At 48.7% G+C, this 19,967-nt stretch overlaps 1 protein-coding gene across 2 annotated transcripts in view; it reads right to left on the bottom strand.

Moving 5' to 3' along the window:
• The window catches only part of ATP6V1E2 (ATPase H+ transporting V1 subunit E2), a 438,965-nt gene that overhangs the window by 364,516 nt on the left and 54,482 nt on the right, over positions 1-19,967 (bottom strand). The window lies entirely within an intron of this gene.

Raw genomic sequence — 19,967 nt, 5'->3', positions numbered from 1 at the left:
AAAGTAATAAACTGTCACAAAAATCAGGCAATGTGTACATTGATATTGAATGCAGAGGAATGGGCTCACAGTGCCCATTTGGAGGTCAGGGACCAGAGCCCTGTTCCAGTGTCATGGGCAAGAATCAAGCCCTGTGGCCTGCTCAGGGTTTTCTCTGATCAATGAGAAACTTGTGTCAGAAGCCCTGAGTCACTCAAATTGAAATAACACAATTGTTTTCCTATTGGATAAGTGCCTTTCTAACACTAGGAGATTTAAAACTTAGTATAGCAATGATTAAATAAATCAAATCTGTACTAAAGGTAAGATGTTAAATTTAGGAACAATCTCTGTAAGTCTAATATTCAAGTCCCATATAATGTTTAAGAGAATTTACATATTAGAGTATCTAGCAAATTAAGCTTATGATTCTAATTTATAATGTGTATTAGAATTTTCAACTTAAAATCATGTCTAAGATGCATTAGGTTTATGTAGAATATCAGGAATTACCTTATTTATATGTTTAATTTCATATCTTTTAAACAATTACATAAATACTTCAGAAGATAGTGTTGATTAACTGGACAATTGGAGCACTTAAAAATAGAATTTGAATGTTAAAGGCAGTTTGAATATTTTTGAGTAAATTAGAGTGGGCCCCCTTCAACATGATTCTATCGAATAAATATTTGCTAGAGTGACAAATAGAATTATGAAATTTTCAGGTTAAACTTAAAAGCCTAGGGGAAGACTAGAGTTATCTACAATGTAAATATAAATTTTGAAACAAAAGTAGACCCTGAATAATCTTGTGTGTCAATGCTCCCTCCTTCCCCCAGAATAACAAAAAACTCACGATGACACCACAAACCCCAGCCCTCCTAAAGCACAGTGTGAAAACTATTGCTGTGAGCTGTGGGCAGTCACTGAAGGGTTTTCACAAGGCTAAAGATAGCTAACCCTACTGAATGCTAACTCTGTACCAGGCACTGTTCTTTACCAATTTTCTCACTGAATTGTCACAATAACCCTCTGAAGTAGGGATTATTTTTAGTCCTAGTTTTACCAGTGAGGCAACTAAGGTTCACAGCCAAGCTGTGGTAGAGCTGGGGTTGAAATCAGGCCTCTTAATCCAGAGTCTGTGCCTTCAACCATCACGCCATGTGCAATATGATCCCTTTAGGTTTGGTTTTATTTGCCTTTGTTTTCAAAGAGTATTCCAACAACAACACAGAGGATGGGTCAGCAAGAAGACAGGGTCAGGGAGACCAGCAGGGAAATGGCTGCCCCCATCCAAGTGATGGGTAACAAATACATGAGTTAGGACTGTACTACTGGAGTTGGAGAAAAGATGGCAGATTTAGAGGAAAGTTGGGAGAGGTATGCTTGGGAAGTAACCATTGGACTAGCTGAGAGAAAGGTGACCCTAGGTTACTACAAGGAGTTGGGCAGGGGAACTGGGGAGGATAGCAAGGGACAAGGTAGAGAGGAGAAGAGAAGGATTGAATCTGAAGTGTTTGTGGAACAGTCAGTAAATTGCTGGGCATGTGTGTCTGTAGGTTAGGACAAAGACAGGGGCTAAGACTTGGGGCGGCAAAACATTTGTTAGCAGGCATAGTGATATGAAAAGAATAATGCTAATCCAACTCAACCCATAACTAGTTTTTGGCTAAAGCTGTGGTTTTGTTTGCTAATTTTTAGAGATCTAAGTCTCTAAGGGTTAACACGGAATCACGGTGGGAAATAAAACTGCCTTTTACAGTCACCCTAAAGAGAAAACTAGGTAGCCAACGGCATCAAAAAAACAACAAAACAGCGCGTTCCCCAAACTGACCATGGCCAAGGCCTTTTGGTGAGTGAGTGCAGAAGGATACCAAAGAGTGTTAAACATGGTACCTGCCTTCAGGGGGCAACCAAACTCCCTCTGTCCCTGGTATTCAAATATCTGCTATCCACCAGGGAGCTAAATGGGTCAATCCAATATGTATTAATGCGTCTGTAAGTATCTTTCACAGTTTAGGATCTGGTCTTGCCTTAAAGTTGCCAGGTTCTAGAAACTTTGTTATTTCTTCTTTTATTCGCTTGGATCATCAAAGGGGTAGGACACATAATCATTTTTCCATTGTTTGGGCAGAACCCATTACAGTTGCTGAGAGGCGGTAATTGAGTTTATCAAATGAAATTACCTCCACTCAGCCCACCTCCTCTTCAGCTTGCCTGTCTCCATCAGGAAGAACCAACACCACCTTTCACAAAGGACACTTGCATATTTGAATGGCTTCCCAGGAGTCTTTGAGTGGCATATAATTACACATAATTTAATTTTTTTTGTCATTAGTCCCTGAGGCTTTGATCCAAAGTCTGTATTATTCTGATATAAGGAAAATAAAGCCCCACCTCAAATTAAATATTTGCCTTTGAGTACAGTTTGCTGTTCATTGTACAACTGATCTTCTGGTAGAGTCTTCGGTTTCCAGGAGCCACTTCAGGGCTTGGCATCTTTTCCAGGTCCTTGTGTTTCCCCATCAGTTGTCAGGTCACCAGGAGCCCAAGCACCACTCACGTTTCAAAGACACTTCCAGACACAAGGTCTCAGGAGGTGACACATACGAGAATCTCCTATCTCTTGCATCTTCCATGTGAGGCTAGCCATCCTGACCTTGAGTTTAGGGGCTGGGGTGCTCGTGTTGAAACAACACACTGATGGAGGCAAAATAAAGCACTCGTGCATTTGTTTCAAGTAACGTACCCAACACCAGTCACAATCTGGTCGATTTTCCATTTTTAAATTAACATTTATTAAGTACCTCCAATATGAGAATATATTATACCTGCCCTCAAGGACCTAACACTATTGTAAAAGAAAGAGACTGGAAATGGTCAGCAGTAGAAGGAGGTGAAATGAAGTACAAGCTGCTAAAATTAGGCAGAGGAATCTCAGAAAGAAGAATGAATTTACCAGGCCATTCCTCTTCAGCTTTTAGGAAGAAAATCTCCCTCCCTCCCTGGTGGCTAAGCCAACCATCACATTGTTCCCAACTCCCCATTATGATTCTTTAGGAGCTGCCTACATTCTCCCCAACTTAGACTGAGGAGTTTATCACCCAGACCCACTGATTTCCTTTTCACTCCAATTCCCAGCATCATCTCAGGGGAATTTTGAATCCATGTAAACAATATCTAGCTTCCCAGTCCCCAGGTCATTAACACTCTCAGCTCCAGTGACCTTTACTCCTTTCCATATTGGGCTGCCCATCCCCTTGGTCCCACCTCCTATATTACAACCACCCAAAACCACTTCATCTTTACAGTCTTAACCTTAACATTCCACTCTCAGATCATAATCTTTGATTTCTCCGGCTGTCACTCAGGTCTTCCCACTATACCTACTCTCTGACCTCATCCTGACCTCTGAGCTCCTGACTCTACCTGGTTCTCCAAGTCTGTCAGCATCTCCTGACTTCACTTCATTCCCCATCTACATGGTTTCACTTCCACTGTCCTCTCACCCCAGTGCTATCATCATCCGCTTGCCTTTCTATCACATCCACCCCGTAAACTCCTAAACCTGGGTTAATCTAAATATCCACCTTCTGCACTAGGGCTACTTTTAGGACTGCCGGAGAACATCTCACTACAATGAAGAATGGCGCCCCACAAATTCACAGCATCAGCTGTACCCTCACCACTCTCAGAAACTCCCGGACTTCTCCCACTCCCCTCAGGTTTCTAACATTCGTGTTTTTCCTCAAGTTCCCAACTCAGCTCCCTTCTCTCTTAGTTGACCCTAATTCTTATCTTACAGAAATATCAATTAAACTCTCTCAACCTTCTGCCCCTCCATGACCACTACGTAGCAATCTCTCTAGGTCCGCCCTCAGCGTTACCCTTCCGCAGAAGACAAGACATTCCGGATGTTCAGATGTATCCATTATCACTGACTTCCTCAAGGACTTGGCTCCATCAGGAACAATTTCTCTTCTGTAATTGTCAGCCTAGGAATTCCTACTGGATTCTTTACTTCTTCCTGTAAACAAGCTCATGCCTCTTCTTTAAAAAAAAAAAAAAAAAATCTCCTTCGGGGCTTCCCTGGTGGCGCAGTGGTTGAGAGTCCGCCTGCCGGTGCAGGGGACACGGGTTCGTGACCCGGTCCAGAGAGATCCCACATGCCGCGGAGCGGCTGGGCCCGTGAGCCATGGCCGCTGAGCCTACGCGTCCAGAGCCTGTGCTCCGCAACGGGAGAGGCCACAGCAGTGAGAGGCCCGCGTACCGGAAAAAAAAAAAAAAAATCTCCTTCAATCCATCCCTTCCCTCTCACTTTCACCACACAGTACACCTTCCTTCCACAGCCAAGCTTATAGGACAGTCTGCACTTCCTCACCTCCCATCCACTCCCCAACATGGACAATCTGGCATCCACCCCTCCCAGGCCTCTGAAAATGCCTAGTCAACATCTACACTCAGGTGTCTCACGGACAGCTCACACTGAACATGTCCAGAAATAAACTGTTCATCTCCGAACCCAAACCTTCTTCACCCACAATCCTTACCAGCTCAGTTGAGGGTAATGCCTTCCTTCCAGTTGCTCATGCTAAGAAATTCAGAACAATCCTTTCTCTCATGCCCTGTAGCCCAATTCATCAGGAATTCTGTTGTCTGTACCTTCAAAATAGATCCAGAATTTGACACTTCTGACCACCTCCAGTGCCACCATCCTGACTCAAGATATCACCACCTCTCGCCTGGATTACTCCACTAGGAGGTCTCCCTGCTACTACCCTCCCCTCCTACAGTCTATCATCAATGCAGTAGCCAGAATAATCTGCATTTTTTTTTTTTTTTTTTTTTTTTTTTTTTTTTTGCGGTACGCGGGCCTCTCACCGCCGCAGCCTCTCCCGTTGCGGAGCACAGGCTCCGGACGCGCAGGCTCAGCGGCCATGGCTCACGGGCCCAGACGCTTCGCGGCACGTGGGATCTTCCCGGACCGGGGCACGAACCCATGTCCCCTGCATCGGCAGGCGGACCCTCAACCACTGCACCAGAAGGGAAGCCCCTAAACTTTTAATTATTATAAAGTGCATCTAAAAGTTCCACCTTAACCGGTACGCGGGCCTCTCACTGTTGGGGCCCCTCCCGTTGCGGAGCACAGGCTCCGGACACGCAGGCTCAGCGGTCATGGCTCACGGGCCCAGCTGCTCCGCGGCGTGTGGGATCCTCCCGGACCAGGGCACGAACCCGTGTCCCCTGCATCGGCAGGCAGACTCTCAACCACTGCGCCACCAGGGAAGCCCCTAATCTGCATTTTTAAAGCATAAGTTATACCATATCATTCCTTGGCTCAAAACATTCTGTTGCTACCCAAAGTCAAAGTCCTTCTAATGGTCGGCCAGGCCCTAGAAGGTTTGCCTCCACTCTACCCCTTACCTCCCTGACGTATCTCCTATTTTCTCCTCACCCACTCGCCTCGAGCCATGCTGGCTGCCTTGCTATTCCAGGCAGATTCCACCTTGAGGCCCTGTCGCTGGCTATACCTTTTGCCTGAAATGCTTTTCCCCAGATGGTCGAGTTCTCACCATTTTCAAGTCTTTGCTCACATGTAAATCTCTGACCACCGTATTAAAAATCACAACCCCTACCCAGCGTTCCTGATTTTCCTCTTAATATGTTTGACTTTTTTATCTATAGCACTTGCCACACGCAGGCATGCTATAAATACACTTATTTGCTAACGTTCACTCTTTATCAGCTGTCTCCCCTCACTAGAATGGAATTATTTACTGATATATCCCAAGTTCTAAGAACAGTACCTGGCATATAGTAGGCATTCAGTATATGTTTGTTGAAAGTGAGTTGAATTACCAAGGTCACTGGTGATCCAAAGGAAACTTTCCAGGCCTTGCCTCTGTGGGTATCCCTGCAATTCTGACACTGTAGACCAGTGCATCCCCCCTTAAACTCCTCTCCTCCTTTCATTTTCCTTCTACATCTCTCTCCACTCTTCCCTGTTTACAGGTTTCTCTTCCTTTAAGCAGTGACGGTCCTCCCACTCCATTCTCAATCCCCCCTCCTCCCCAGTCTTCACGTTCTCCCTAAACAAGCTCATCCACTCCAGGTTTCAACCACCACCTAAACATTGATCTAAAACTTACACCTTCAGACAGACCTTTTCTTCAGCTTCAGACCTATGTAAATCATCCGGTTACCAGATAATCTGAAACTCAATGTGTCCAAACCTGCTCCTCTTCCTGAGCTCCCTTTCTCAGTGAGCACCACTTGCCCAACTGTCCAAACCAGAGACCCAGGGTGTGTGTGTGTCCTACAGGCTGCTCACTCTCTCTGCTTCTAACCTGGCCTCTCCAACCCTTCCCCCGTGCGGTCTCAGCAGGATCACTCAGGCTGCTTCCTGCCCCTCAGCCATCTACAGGGGGAAAACTAAACTCCCCACAGGCAGGAGTCCCAGTCCCGAACATAACTGCCTCCCGTCCAGCCACCACCCTCCCACAGCCCACCTGGACAGTCTTGAGCTCATGCTTGCAGTCTCCCCTCAACGTGCATGCCTGCGCGTGCCTCCAAGCCTTTGCGCGTGCTTTTCCCTCTGCTGGTAAAGTCTCACCCTACCTCTCTCTCTAGACATCTCGTTCTTCAAACTTCGGGTGCCACATCCGGCTAAAGCCTTGTCCGATTCCCCCAAGCAACCCAGAGCATTCCATTCATTCTTCGGCCATATTGTGTACATGCCTCCCTCATGGCAATCACCTTGTGGTCTTATAATTATAATAAACCCTCCCTTTGACTTCCCGTGGTAGTTGTGAGGGTCAAGTCATAATAGGAGAAAGGGCTTGGTAAGCTGTAATACCTCAAACAGCTCTTAGTCATGCAGGGAGGCAGGAGGCAATGGTGAGAGATTCAAGGAAAGAATTACAACATAATGAGATTATTACTACCATGAGTTTAGATGTGGAAATTGAGGCTCAAAGACCCTTTCGGGCTTCAACAAGGAGCAATAAGCCTGGGATCTAAGCATCCTGGTAACCATGGAGCATTAATCAGGGTTCAAGTACAGGAAACAGAATCCATTCTTGTTGATTAAGGAAACATGCTGTAACATAGGGAATTCAGTGCTTACAGAATAGATCATGGAAAGAGCATGAGAAGAGAACTCGAAGCTGGGCCATCAGAAATGGCAATCAGAACCTGCCACCTAACTTGCCCATCAGGGGAGCTGCCACCACTGCCATAAAATCAGGATGGCAGAGAATAAAATCTCAACACACAGAATCATTGAAATCAGTAGCACACTGCCAAAACTCCAGTTTCAAAATCTGGGAGGCATTGCCACCCCACCGACACCCGTGGAGCTAGTGACTAGACATGAAGTCACAGCTGCAGAGACATCCACACCCAGAATCACGCTGGTCACCGGCAAGAGCCAGTGCAGCATGAAGACGACCTCCCTTCACTTCCACCTCCAGATACTGTATCAGTGCATCTAGTAGTGGAAACTAACTTAAATCCAGAATCCTAGGAGCAGGGGAACCTGAGAAATGATGTTTTTAGCTTTCCAGCCTCTCAGGCACAGGAAGACACATAGAAGGAGCTTGAAATGGATGCCAAGTGCCAACCCACCACACAGCACAAAGAGGAGATCACATTAAGGGATACACATCTTATTATGGAAAAGCTCCTCTCAGGGAAGACACAGTGTTTGCTTACTGGTTGGTTGGTTGTTTTAGAACAAAGAACTGAAGGACATTTTAGTTCCTAGGGAAAGAAAGTTTTTCCTCATATGAACTGCTGAAAGAAAGTTCTCACATGAGGGCATTCCATGGAGGACATTGTATGATGTGACATACAGTGTCTTCGGCGGAAGCTTCATAGCAGATACAGAGGAGGCATTCACGTGCTTGCTGGTCCTTATGTCACTTTTGCTAAAAGCAAAGGTATAACATGGACCTGGAACCAGGGACCTCACTTGTCCCCGTAGCTGTCATTAGACTGTCTGACCCTTAGGTCGGTCACTTTCAAACTGTGCTCCATGGAGCCTGGGGGTTCACAGAGGAGCCTGGGGACTCTCGGTCCCCTCTCCCGGACACAGCCAGAGTTTTATCCATCTTATCTCAAGTCCACATAAAATTCCCTTTGAAGAAAAGCGTTTAATTGGTTTTTAAAATGTTTGAAAATTAGGCTTTGACCATCTCTCGTAAAAGTTACTTCTTACAACTGGCTTTTGGTAGGAGGCAAGCTTCGAACAATGTGAAATCTGACACTGGCCCACAAGACCAGAACTCTGTTGAGCTGATCAAGACAGATTCAAAAGCTTTCAAGAGGCTTGAAATGGCCAATTGTGAGGTGGCCTTCTCCGGATGGCAAAGTCTGTGCATTTGTCTTCTCCACCATTGCCCACAGAACCCAGGTCCGGGCTGGGACCATGACGCAAAATAAATCGCAGAATGTTGGGGTACAAAAGGAACTTGGAGGTCCTCCAGCCCAATACCCTCATTTTACAGGTGAGAAAACTGAGGTCTGGAGGGAGGAAGGGGCTGGTTAGCCGCAGAGCCGGGCCGCCCCTCCCCCACCCAGCTCCTCCCGTGGGCATTTACACCTACCTGCTCCTGCCAGTTCTATATTTAATCAATGTCTTGCCTGCATCTGTAACTCCCTTAGAATTAAAATGCACACCTCACAATGCTAGCAGTGTTTTCCCGCAGGGTGCTGAGCATTTACTAGAGATTAGTGATTCCAAGAAAACTGCAGCAAATAAACGTCTCCATCAATCATACAAGCAGCTGTCTGAAAGGGTCTGAATTGAGGAATAAAATGCCTCCGGATGCCTTTTGCCCTTCCAGAAAAGGATCTACCACCTTTGTTGTTTCTCTCCCCACTTCTTAGGCAGAACCCCTGGTCTCTACTCCCAAAACAGAGCCTGCCAAATGCGGCTCAGCTGTCTACCTATCCAGCAAAAACAGCTGAATCCTGGTTCTGCAGGGAGAGGAGCAGCAGCCCCTGGTGAAGGGAAGCCCAGCCACAGCCAGGGATTTTCCACTTAGGCCAAGGTTTGCTCTCCATTCCTTAAACTGACTGGTAGCTGGAGGCCGAGTCAGGACGCAGGGGCAGGGCGGAGAGCACGTTCTGAAAGGCCCAGGAGACCAGAGTATGGGGAGAGCCTGTTGGAGGAGTCCCAGCAGCTCTGTGCTTCCACTATCCTTCTCACCTGTTACTGCTTATATTTGGCCAAATGATATCAGTCACTTCAGCTGGAATACCTTTAAAGCTGAACACTCTCCCCTCAGCAGGCTTTCCTCTACGGCTTGTCCGTTTCTTCCAGGATCCTACCACCCTCCTTGTCTTGGAAGCCTGAACTCAGTCAAATACTGTTGATCCTTTCTGCGTAATGGCTTTTGTGTCTGTCCTCCAGGCGCCATCTTGGCCTCCCACACCATCCTCTCTGGCCCGGAACTTACAGGGGTCCCCAAGATGGGCCCCTCCCCTTGGTCTCTCCAATCCCCTCTCATACACAAACGGCCGCATTAATCTTCCTCACACTCCTTCGCATGTGATCCTTACAAACTCGCAGTGTTCTCCAAAGCAATGAGCCGGGACTTCAAGGGCCTCCGTAACTGGGTCTCTCCACGATGGGCACACACGCATGGGCGTGTATACACATACATACACGCACACACAGAGCTTTTAAACCTGAATGACGTCCCCACCGTTCCTAGGAAATGGTCCATGGATTCCTGTCATTGTGCCATTGTTCCCACCACTTCCCCAGCCTGGCACTCCCTCCCCCATAATATGAACGAAATCCCTCTCATCCTTTCGACCTTCCCTCCTCCTTCCACCTTCCAGGTCCACAGAGAGCCCCGCCCATCCTGACTGCACACGCCACTTGTCATCTGCACTGTCTGTGTGAACACGGCCTACAGACAGCTGGCAAGTCAGAGCACATGTCATTACCCCGGTCTTACGGGAACAGAACCTGCACCTAACGAGCCGAAAGGCCCGTCTGCCAAGTCCGCACAGCAGCGGGTAGTTTCAGCAGGACTCGCCCGGGTCTCCAGCCCAGTCCTCTCCCAGGACCCCTGCAAAACCAGAGGCAGAGGAGCCAAGGGGCTGGAAGAAGGAAGAGGCGGTGGGGGGGGGGAGGGGCCGTGCTTGGGGAGTGTAGCGGAGGGAGAAGCCGTGAGTAATGGTCAGCTCCCCCAGTCAGCCAGAAAAAACAGGGCAAGCCCTGCCTGCAGAAGCATCCGGCACAGCACACACCACGTGATCAGCCAGACCCGGGCACCGAGGAGTGGCCCGCTTCCTATAAACAGCCCCATCGCCTTGTGGTAAAAACACGAGGGGGCAGTGTTTATGGTTTCCTGGGAGGGAGGCCGGAGGCCACTGCCTTATCTGCATTCTGCATTATCACATTGACTTGGGGGAGTTCGACACACTTTGTCAGGCTGTGTAGGAAAACGCAGTAGCCAGGCCTTCCAAACAGGGCCCTTTTGTCCACAGCTGACACCCTGGCCCAGAGCCCAGCTCAGCTTCAGGGAAGATTTAGGTCAGAAGGAAAATGGGGGCGGGGGTGGCTGCAGCCTTAAAATCTGGTCTAGCACAAGAGGAGAGAGACGTTTCCCCTCTTCCCACGGTCACACCTGCGCCCCTTAGGCAGGGTCAGGGGCTGGCTGGCCTTCCCTTAGCCATTATGGCTGGCTTTAAGGAGAAAACGTGGGTAGGTCTCACCAGCCCTGCAAAACAGCTACTTGGCAAATTCCCATGGTGCTGGAAACTCCCCATTTTGCCATTTCGCTCGCTTGTCACCGCTCTCCAGTCAGCTCAAGGCAGAAGCTCTTTCCTTACCTGTTTGGAGTTTGCAGAGCCGTGCAAAGGGGGAACATGACCCGAGAGAAGCTTCCAGTCAGCTGGGGAGGTGGTCACGGAGCTAGGAGCCATTTCCAAAGCAAATGAGCTTCAAGAGGCGAAAAGCATGTCGTTCCGAATCACGCAGAGTTTGAGGGCTGTGTCTGCTTTGTAGGAAGTTCATTTTCCACAGTGTTTTCTCTACTCAGAGGGGGGTTTTTGAGGAGCAGCGCTTTCACCACCTGCTGCCACATTTCCCCCAAAACGCCCTCCCAGAAAGCCTCCTCTTCCCAGAAGTCAGCCCGAGAACCTTCCCAGAAGGCCAGTTCTTAGCACCCATGCGCATTTATAGGGTTGGCAAATAGGCTTCAGGTGCCCGCATCTTTTGTGAAAAGGGGTCACCTGTGCAGGCCTGGCTCTGGCCGCCCTGCGGCGCTTGCCTGCTGGCCTCGCCCGCCATCTTCTGGACAAACGCGGTACTGCTGCCAGGGAGAGGCTTCTTGGACGGAGGATTCTCCTTGGGCTGAGGCTTCCAGGGCAAACTTGAAAACCAACCAGGGCAGGGCCATGAAAAAGAACTACACTTGAATGCCTAGAAAACAGTCACCGACTTCATTTTCAACAGCAAAGATGCATGTAAGGATACATCTCTTTGTTTTTTGGGGTTTTTTGCGGTACGCGGGCCTCTTGCTGTTGTGGCCTCTCCTGTTGCGGAGCACAGGCTCCGGACGCGCAGGCTCCGGACGCGCAGGCTCAGCGGTCATGGCTCACGGGCCCAGCCGCTCCGGGGCATGTGGGATCTTCCCGGACCGGCGCACGAACCCGCGTCCCCTGCATTGGCAGGCGGATTCTCAACCACTGCGCCACCAGGGAAGCCCTCTCTGTTGTTTTTTAATCATTTCCAGTGTGTCTTGCCTCACTTACCACTGGAGAACCATGCATTTGAACCCCAGCTATGAGCCAGATGCCTTGCTAGGTGCTGAGAGACAGATGAATCACACAGTCTCTGTCCTAAAAGAAAGCCTTAAGTCTTTTTGGATGAACCTAAAACTTCTCTTTAAAATTCAGTATAAAAAAAAAAAAAGCCTGGAGTCTTTTTGGATGAACCTAAAATTTCTCTAAAAAATTAAGTTAAGGGACTTTCCTGGTGGTGCAGTGGTTGGGACTCTGTGCTCCCAATTCCGGGGGCCCGGGTTCAATCCCTGGTCAGGGAACTAGATCCCACATGCATGCTGAGACTGATGAGCCCACGAGCCACAACTAGGGAGCCTGCCTGCTGCAACTGGGACCCGGCGCAGCCAAATAAAATCAATATTTTTTAAAAAATTAAGTTAAAAAAAAAAAACCTGAAGTCCAGAGGTCCAGAAACAGGTGAGCCAATGGTAGCATTGCAATGTGATCACTGCCACGAGGGTGTGTACCACGTGCCATAAGGCCCCCAAAGAGGAAGTCTGCCTGGGGCAGAAAGGGAAATGGTCCAAGGGGAACAGAGAAGGTGACATTTGACTGATGGTGAACAGCCAAAAGGGAGGGCAGGGAAGGCTCAAGTAAGTCTCATAGAGTCAAAAACTCTCACCACTTCCTCCCCTCTCTGTATTGGCCAGCAACATTGTTAGCAGAACACTGGTCACTGGGAACCTTACGGGGTGTTGAACCTTGGAAGGTCTAGAGAAGGCAGAGAGGCAAAAGGTCGTGGGATCTCTTTCAGGATGACTTGTGGGGGGCTGCAGAGACACTGGTTCAGTCCACAGGTGTGGGACAGACAGTAACTGCTGTGGCCAAGAGGAAGTAAAACACCAGACTTCGGAGTAAAAGAAAACTGGGCTTGGATCTCGTCTTTGCTACTTTAACAGCTGTGTGACATGGGCAAACCACTTAACTTCTCTGAGCCACAGTTTCTTCACATATAAATAGGGGTAATAACAATCCTTGCTGAGAGGACTTAAATGAGGCAACGCCCGTGGAGCCCTAGCCCAGGGCCTAACACCTGCAGGTCCTAGTCAGTGACTGGCTGTGGAGACCTGGGGGCATGATGCTGAGGCCCTAGTGTGGTTCTTCCGTGGAGCCCTGTGTCTGCCTGTTCCCAGAAGCACCCCACACCTCTCAGGCATCTTCCCAATAGGGTTGGCGCACCTCATGAGACATACTTATACTAAAAGATGAGTCGTTGTTTAGCTGGTCCTCTTGTATTTTTAGCGGCTAAGTCTGGCAACCCCACTTCCAATCCCATGTTTGGGGGGATGAGCCAAGGTAGTAGCCAAGACAGATAATGGAAGTAGTTTTGACGCTGCCATGGAAGCCCCTGGAAGCCGCTGGGAACTCAGGCAAACCAAAGCCAGAGACTTTCAGGCAGCTTCTGCAGGTCAAAGCTCATTTCAATCCACTCTCTAATAATGATCCCAGCGTCCCTAAGGCAGGGTCCCTGTGAGTTCTGCAGGAAACTAGTTCTAAGGGCAGGAAACACAGCACACAGGGGAAAATGAGTCTAGATCAAATAAATTTGCACATTAAACAGGCTCCTTCACTGCTAGACATTATGTTGATGTGAACTGGAGATTTCTAGTGGGGGAAGGGGGGATGGTTTACTTGGGGGATGGCTTCCCAATTCCCATCTGGTCATGGAAACTTGATCTTCACATGCATCCCTTAGGGCTGGCTTTCTAGGAAAAGCTGCTCTAAGGTGACACCTGAACGCAAAATTACATCAAAAACTCCTATAAACCACAGGCAAGACACAGGTGCTAACCCAGTCCCTGTCAGAGTGAAACCATTTTTGATCCTGCCAGCGACGCAAGCAGCCTCTTAACCAGCAGAGATAGCATAGCCATGGCCCACGTGTGGGTGTTTAGGGAGGCTCTCACTTTTAAGTGCTGGGATTTTAAGCGGATGGGGTGTTCATCGTCTTGTGGCACAGTGAGGGGTTCTCAGAAGCCTTCCCCAAACTCCCAGCCACCTCTCTCATTATTCTGCTTCTGCACCTAAAATTCCATCACTGGGGTGTGGAGGCCTTGATACTAGTTCCAGTGCAAATATGCCTACGAAGACTGGCTCATGAGCCTCCATCAGCCACCCCCATGCGGTGTGAGTCAGTAGATGGGACCCCTCTCAGGTGGCAGCTCTGGTGGCACCTTTGTTTTCTTGGCTGGGAAGTTATTCTGAGGCTCAGAGCAGGTGCACAGGAAGGCCTGAGCCGTCAGAGGGGAGCCGGGGCCCTGCTGGGGCCAGCAGAGAAGAAACACAAGCTAAGCTCTTTCAGAATTTGCCAAGCCCAGGCCTTACTTGGAATCCTGTAAAAATCTAAACACAGGCCTTAAATGACAACCCCTCACGCACAGCTAGAGGCACTTAATCCTTTCCCACAGGTTTCGCTCCCCTCTGGAGACTTCCGTCTATCCAGAGGCCTCTAGTCACTGCAGGATGACATGGCATTTACAGGCACAGGTCAGCCTCGGGGCCAGGCCTGCTCTCACCTAGCCCCCAGTTCTGGAAACCGAGCCACCTGCTACCCCAGGTCCAAGACCTGAGTGCTTGGTCCCGCCCCATCACCTGATTTCCTAAGCCCAAAAGTTGATTCCCTGCCAGATTCACCCATCCTAGTGTCTTAGTTTGCTGCCTGTCATTCCACCTTGGGGCCTGCATCCTTTGGCCCTTCACCCCTGCAAGGACTGGAAGTTGTACCCCAGGGCCCAGGACAAAGCCAGATGCTTCTATCACAGCTCTCCTATGCCTCCTGCCTGCTGGGACCAACTGCTTCCCACTAGACGTCCTGACGGCCAAAGGTCCCCCTTATGGCTCCTTCCATTGCTGGTCTCATTCCCGTGGTTCTGTCTAAGCTCAGCTGATGGGTATTTCTGTTTATGACGTATTCCTCCCCATCTCAATCTCCTCCCTGGAACACGGACTCCACAAAGCCAGTTCTGCAGATTTGGGTTGCCATCAGGCATTTTTAGAGCCTGGAATCCCTCCCAGGGGCCTTATGGATTTAGTGTGTCTGGGGTGACCTGAGAATTCTGCAAACGACCAGGAGCAAGAACCTCTGGAAAAACTCCTAGCCTGAGAGCCGCCCCATAAGGACAAACCGGACCACAAGGGGGCAGTGTCGGCCAACATTGCTTCACTGAGTTAAGGTCACCCTCCTGTCGTAGCTGCGGAGGGAAGGAGGCAGAGTAAAGTTCTTTACGGGAATACGTTGATTTTATGTTAACTTACATGAAATGAGAAAAGAGTTTCAGATGAAACATTCAAGGAGGATTTTTTTGAGGGCGACTTCAGCATTGTCATAGGGGAGACCTTCCATACTTCATTCAGCACATTCTAGAAGGCCAGCTCAGGGCAGAAGTACCACCTGGCTCCACGCCCACCTGTTGTACGGTGGGAGCAAGGATAACAGGCCAGCATGAAGCAGGGCAAGTTTCACGGCCCCAGGTTTTACATGCAGAAGCCGCAGCCCTGGAGGGTTCCGATGACGTGCCTGGGTCTTTGCTTAGCCAATGGCAGAGCTTAACCCAGGACCCCAGGACCCCGACCCTCGGGGCAGAACATTTTCTGCTGCACTCTGCTGGGCCCCTCCTCTAATCCTGGATGAGTTATTCAGAAGTTATTGCTGAGAGCCCCTGAGGCCCAGGCTAGAGGGTCTCCATGCCCCCTTCCGGTTCTGAATGATGGAAGTCCAGAATTTTAGCCTTACGCCAGCTCTCCGTTGGAGTATTCCTCCCATCAGGAGCTTCCACCTGGGTAGAGCATAAGGGCACCTGTATTCGGGCTTCACCACAGGGGGGCTTTGCTTTAATAAGCCCGGTATATAAACGGCCCTTGGACTTACAGAAATTATAGATTGGGGGAAAGCAGCTCTGTGAAATGATGCACAAAATTCCTTTAAATAGCAAGGTTCTCACACTCAACACCCTGCTTTCCAAGCATTTAAAATAGAGTTAAACTTACAAGCCTTTAATTTATACCCAACTTTGTGGGACTTCATCTGCTGCTAATTCACTCACATTGGAGTAGAGGGATCAAACAACAAAAGTGGTCAGGAAGTGAGGCCTCTGGTCCTACTTGGAGGGTGTAAGGACACAGAGGAGAAGGGGTAGCTCCTTGACTCTCTGGTCTGCCTGCCTATGTCACACTCACTAGCCGGAAGGGAGTCACAGCCTGACCAGGGCCGTCGGCTACACTGACCCTTTACTGGTCCCTGCTGAGAGCGAGGCAGCGTGCCCTGCCCTCATCCAGCCACTGCTCTAAGGGGAGGATGAGACAAACACCAGGTCATTTAACACAAGGCGGCCAGAGAAACACAAAGCATACAGTTTCACTGGAATGGGCCTTGAAGGCTGGAGGGACTTTCATAGGTGGAGATAAAGGAGAAAGCATTTTGTAGGCTGAGAAAACCACCAGCAAAAAGTCAGGAAGGCAGGTGAGCTAGGGTGTACCTAGAGAACATCAAGAAGCATTCTCTCTCTCCAGCTAGACTCTATACTCCACAAAGAGTGCCTATGATGATCCTTGGTCTTCCCCTCAGTACCTAGTTCAGGGTCATGAACCTGGAAGGGGCTTGTGATATATCATTTGGGGTGAATTTCTCAAAAGGCAGGACCTTCCCCCAGGGCATTGAGGCAGGTGTGTTGAAAGGGAACTGAATTCCTAGTGCATGCATGCTGTCCCAGTTATCAGTTTACTGCCTCTCAGCTGTAAGTCCTTAACTGCCCAGCTCCCGACACCGAAGCAAAGCCCTGTAATTACTTCTATTGCCAGCCCATGATGTTAAGCTCTGTCAATAGAGGGTGCTGGGGAGACATCAGAAGGGGCTTCTCTTCCCGGTTCTGGTACATTTCCCTTTTTTCTTACTCTCACCATGCTGGGCTGGCATACTGAGTGGTACTCATCTTCAGAGGGTTTCAGGGGCACCTTGGGGGCAGCTTGTCCCAACCAGTTTCCCAGCTAAGGGTCTCCAATGACCTCCCGGAAAGCTTAACACCAACTTCTAGGCAGCTTCTGGGTGAGGTTTGTTGGCAACCCAGTGGACAGTTTCCCACTTGACCTTGACCTCAGTGAACTTTTACATGGTTCAGTGGCCCCAGCCACACTCTCTCCAGTGAGATCTGAATTTCAGGCTCTAAGAAGCACCTCTCCCAAATTCACTCCTGTATTACTTAGAGTTCTCTTTACCCCTAAGTAGCCAATCCCCTGTCACTAGTTAATACTTCTTTATAGTCTACCTCCCCTGTTGGAATTACTGTGTGGTTTCTGTCTCCTGACTAGGCCCTGACGGATACAATGCTCATACACGTGCTGTTGGGCTGCACGCCACAGGCCTGCAAGCCTTCTTACGGCCAAAGGAGGCCATAAGGAAGAGGCTGGGAACAGCGACAGAGCTGTCAATGGTTTATTGGACAGGGGATCTTACACTCCTGAAGCCAGGGAGGCTACCATTTATAGGGGGAACTGATGTCAGGTTGGCTCATCAGTTCCCGGGAAAACCAGCCGCTGGGGCACATCCCGCACAGCCCCTTTGGTTAACCACCATCACAAGGGCAGACGTTTCCCTTTAATGAACTGGCAGTTGGAGCCGTCCTGGACTAAGGATTAGAACAGTCACTAGCTGGGGCAGGGGGCAAACACGCAGGCAGTTACTGGTTAAGTTCTATGATTAAGAGGTTCGGATAGTCAAGTGAGTAGCGTGCAGATGAAGCAGGGACAGGTTGAGCAGGGGACGTACAGAGAGCAAGAGAACAGCCATCTCGAGTGGCCTGACCACACACATGCCTTCACACACATCCCTGCGTACTCCCTGGAGGGGCTGTCCTCGAGCAGCTCCTTGCTCCCTCCTTACTCAGATTTCCCCAGCAAATCCTCTGGGCATTTAGGTCACCTCTTCCTCTCGAATACCCATGGTATCAGCCAGGGTTCAGTCAGGAAAACAGAAAACACTTTCAGTATTTCCAGTAGGAAGGGATTTAATACAGGGACGTTGGTGCTTAAGTCCTGGCTTCACCCGATCCTAACTGTGTCACTATGGGCAGGCGACTTAGCCTTTCTGAAACTCAGTTACCACTTCTAGGAAGACAGAGACAATCACAGTACCAAACTCATATGGTTGCTCTGAAAAATTACATAAAATAATCCTTGAAAAATTACCAATACCTGGTACGTGGTTAGTGCCCAATAACTGTAAGCTAATGTTGGTGTTACTACAATACTAGATTGCTTTATGGCCCCAACTCTTCATACTGCCCCATATCCGTACTTTTTACCCTATGTCTTCACAGTTCTTCCCACTAAAAGGATGGAGAACATTTCCACATCCTTTGGCTTTGAGTTTGGCCAAAGCCAAAGCCAATAGCATAAGATGGAAGTGGTGGTATGCCAATTCCAAGACCTCTGTGCTTCTTCTATTGCCGTGAAAAGAGCATGCCAAGGCTAGCCCACTGTCCCCAAGAAAAGGAAGAGGGACACATGAAATGAAGCTGCCTTGGCCAAGCCCCCTAAATGAGCCCAGCCTAGATCAGTCAACCATTAGACGTCTGAGCTAAATAAATGCTTACTGTTACATGCCACTGAGATTTTATGGTTGTTTGAGATACAGCTGATACAACTACCCCTACAACTTATTATACGTTATAGTACTTGGTGATTTTTAATAGCAGCTCATTATTTGGTTATATATAATTGTTTCCTTGGGCAGGTCTCTCCTAATTAAGATCGCCAGACTTAGCAAATAAAAATACAGAATCCCCAGTCAAATTTGAATTTCAGATAAACATGAAGAATTTTTTAGTATAAGTGTGTCCCATGCAATTTCTAGAACCTATTTATACTAAAACTTATTTGTCTAAAATTTAAATTTAACTGGGCACCCTTACATATATTTATCTGGCAATCCTACTCCCAGTGCTTGAGGCAGGATCAACATCTTACACAAAAACTGTGAGATAGTTCCCATGGTCACCATCATAATTCTGGGAGAGGAAAGCCATGGTTCAGTTAAAGATTTGCAAGAGGGAGTTCCCTGGTGGTCTAGTGGTTGGGATTCTGGGCTTTCACTGCCATGGCCTGGGTTCAATCCCTAGTCAAAGAACTGAGATCCAGGGCTTCCCTGGTGGTGCAGTGGTTGAGAGTCTGCCTGCCGTTGCAGGGGGTGCGGGTTCATGCCCCAGTCCGGGAAGATTCCACATGCTGCGAAGCGGCTGGGCCCGTGAGCCATGGCCGCTGAGCCTGCGCGGCCGGAGCCTGTGCTCCACAACGGGAGAGGCCACGACAGTGAGAGGCCCACGTACCGCCAAAAAAGAACTGAGATCCTGCAAGCCATGCGGCGTGGCCAGAAAGAAAAAACAAAAAGGTTTGCAAGAAGGTAGATCTTGAGCACTTTCTTCTCTCCAGTGATGAAGCCGCTTGTAATAATGATGATGATGGTTTCATTTACTTAGCCCCTGTAGAGGCAGATACTATGCGAAGAGACTATCTTAGTTTCACACCAGTGCTGCAGTGCAGGGGAGTGGCCAGATCTTTATCCCCATTTACAAATGAGTACACTGAGCAGCAGAAAGGTAAAATAACTTTCCCTTGGACACACAGCTAGAGAGAGGAGCAAAGCTAGAATTCAAATGCAGCCTTTTCTCTTTCCATATGCAACCTTGCCTCCAACTACCAAAAATGTTTTTTGTCATTTCCACAAAACTGAAGACAACAAAGTATATTCCCCAGCCCCCATTCTCTTTACTGGTCCCATTCAATCCATTCAATGAATAACTGAGGTTGTATTAGTTTGCTAGGGCTGTCATAGCAAAGCACCATAGACTGGGTGGCTTAAACAACAGAAGTTTATTTCCTCACAGTTCTGGAGGCTAGATGTCCAAGATCAAGGTGTCGGCAGGGTTGGTTCCATCTGAAGGCTGTAAGGGAAGGATCTGTTCCAGGCCTATGATGATTAATTTTCTGTGTCAACTTGACTAGGCCCTGGGATGCCCAAATATCTGGTTAGACATTATTTCTGAGTATGTCTGTGAGGATGCTTCTGGAACAGATTAGCATTTGAATTGGTGGACTGAATAAAGCAGATTGCCGTATCCAGTGTGAATGGGCATCATCTCATCCTTTGAGGGCCTGAATGGAGCAAAAAGCTGGAGGAAGGCTGAATTGAT

Source organism: Lagenorhynchus albirostris, chromosome 13 (assembly GCF_949774975.1).
Source record: "Lagenorhynchus albirostris chromosome 13, mLagAlb1.1, whole genome shotgun sequence".
NCBI classification, from domain to species: Eukaryota; Metazoa; Chordata; class Mammalia; order Artiodactyla; family Delphinidae; genus Lagenorhynchus; species Lagenorhynchus albirostris.
This window is presented reverse-complemented; position numbering and strand designations above follow the sequence as displayed.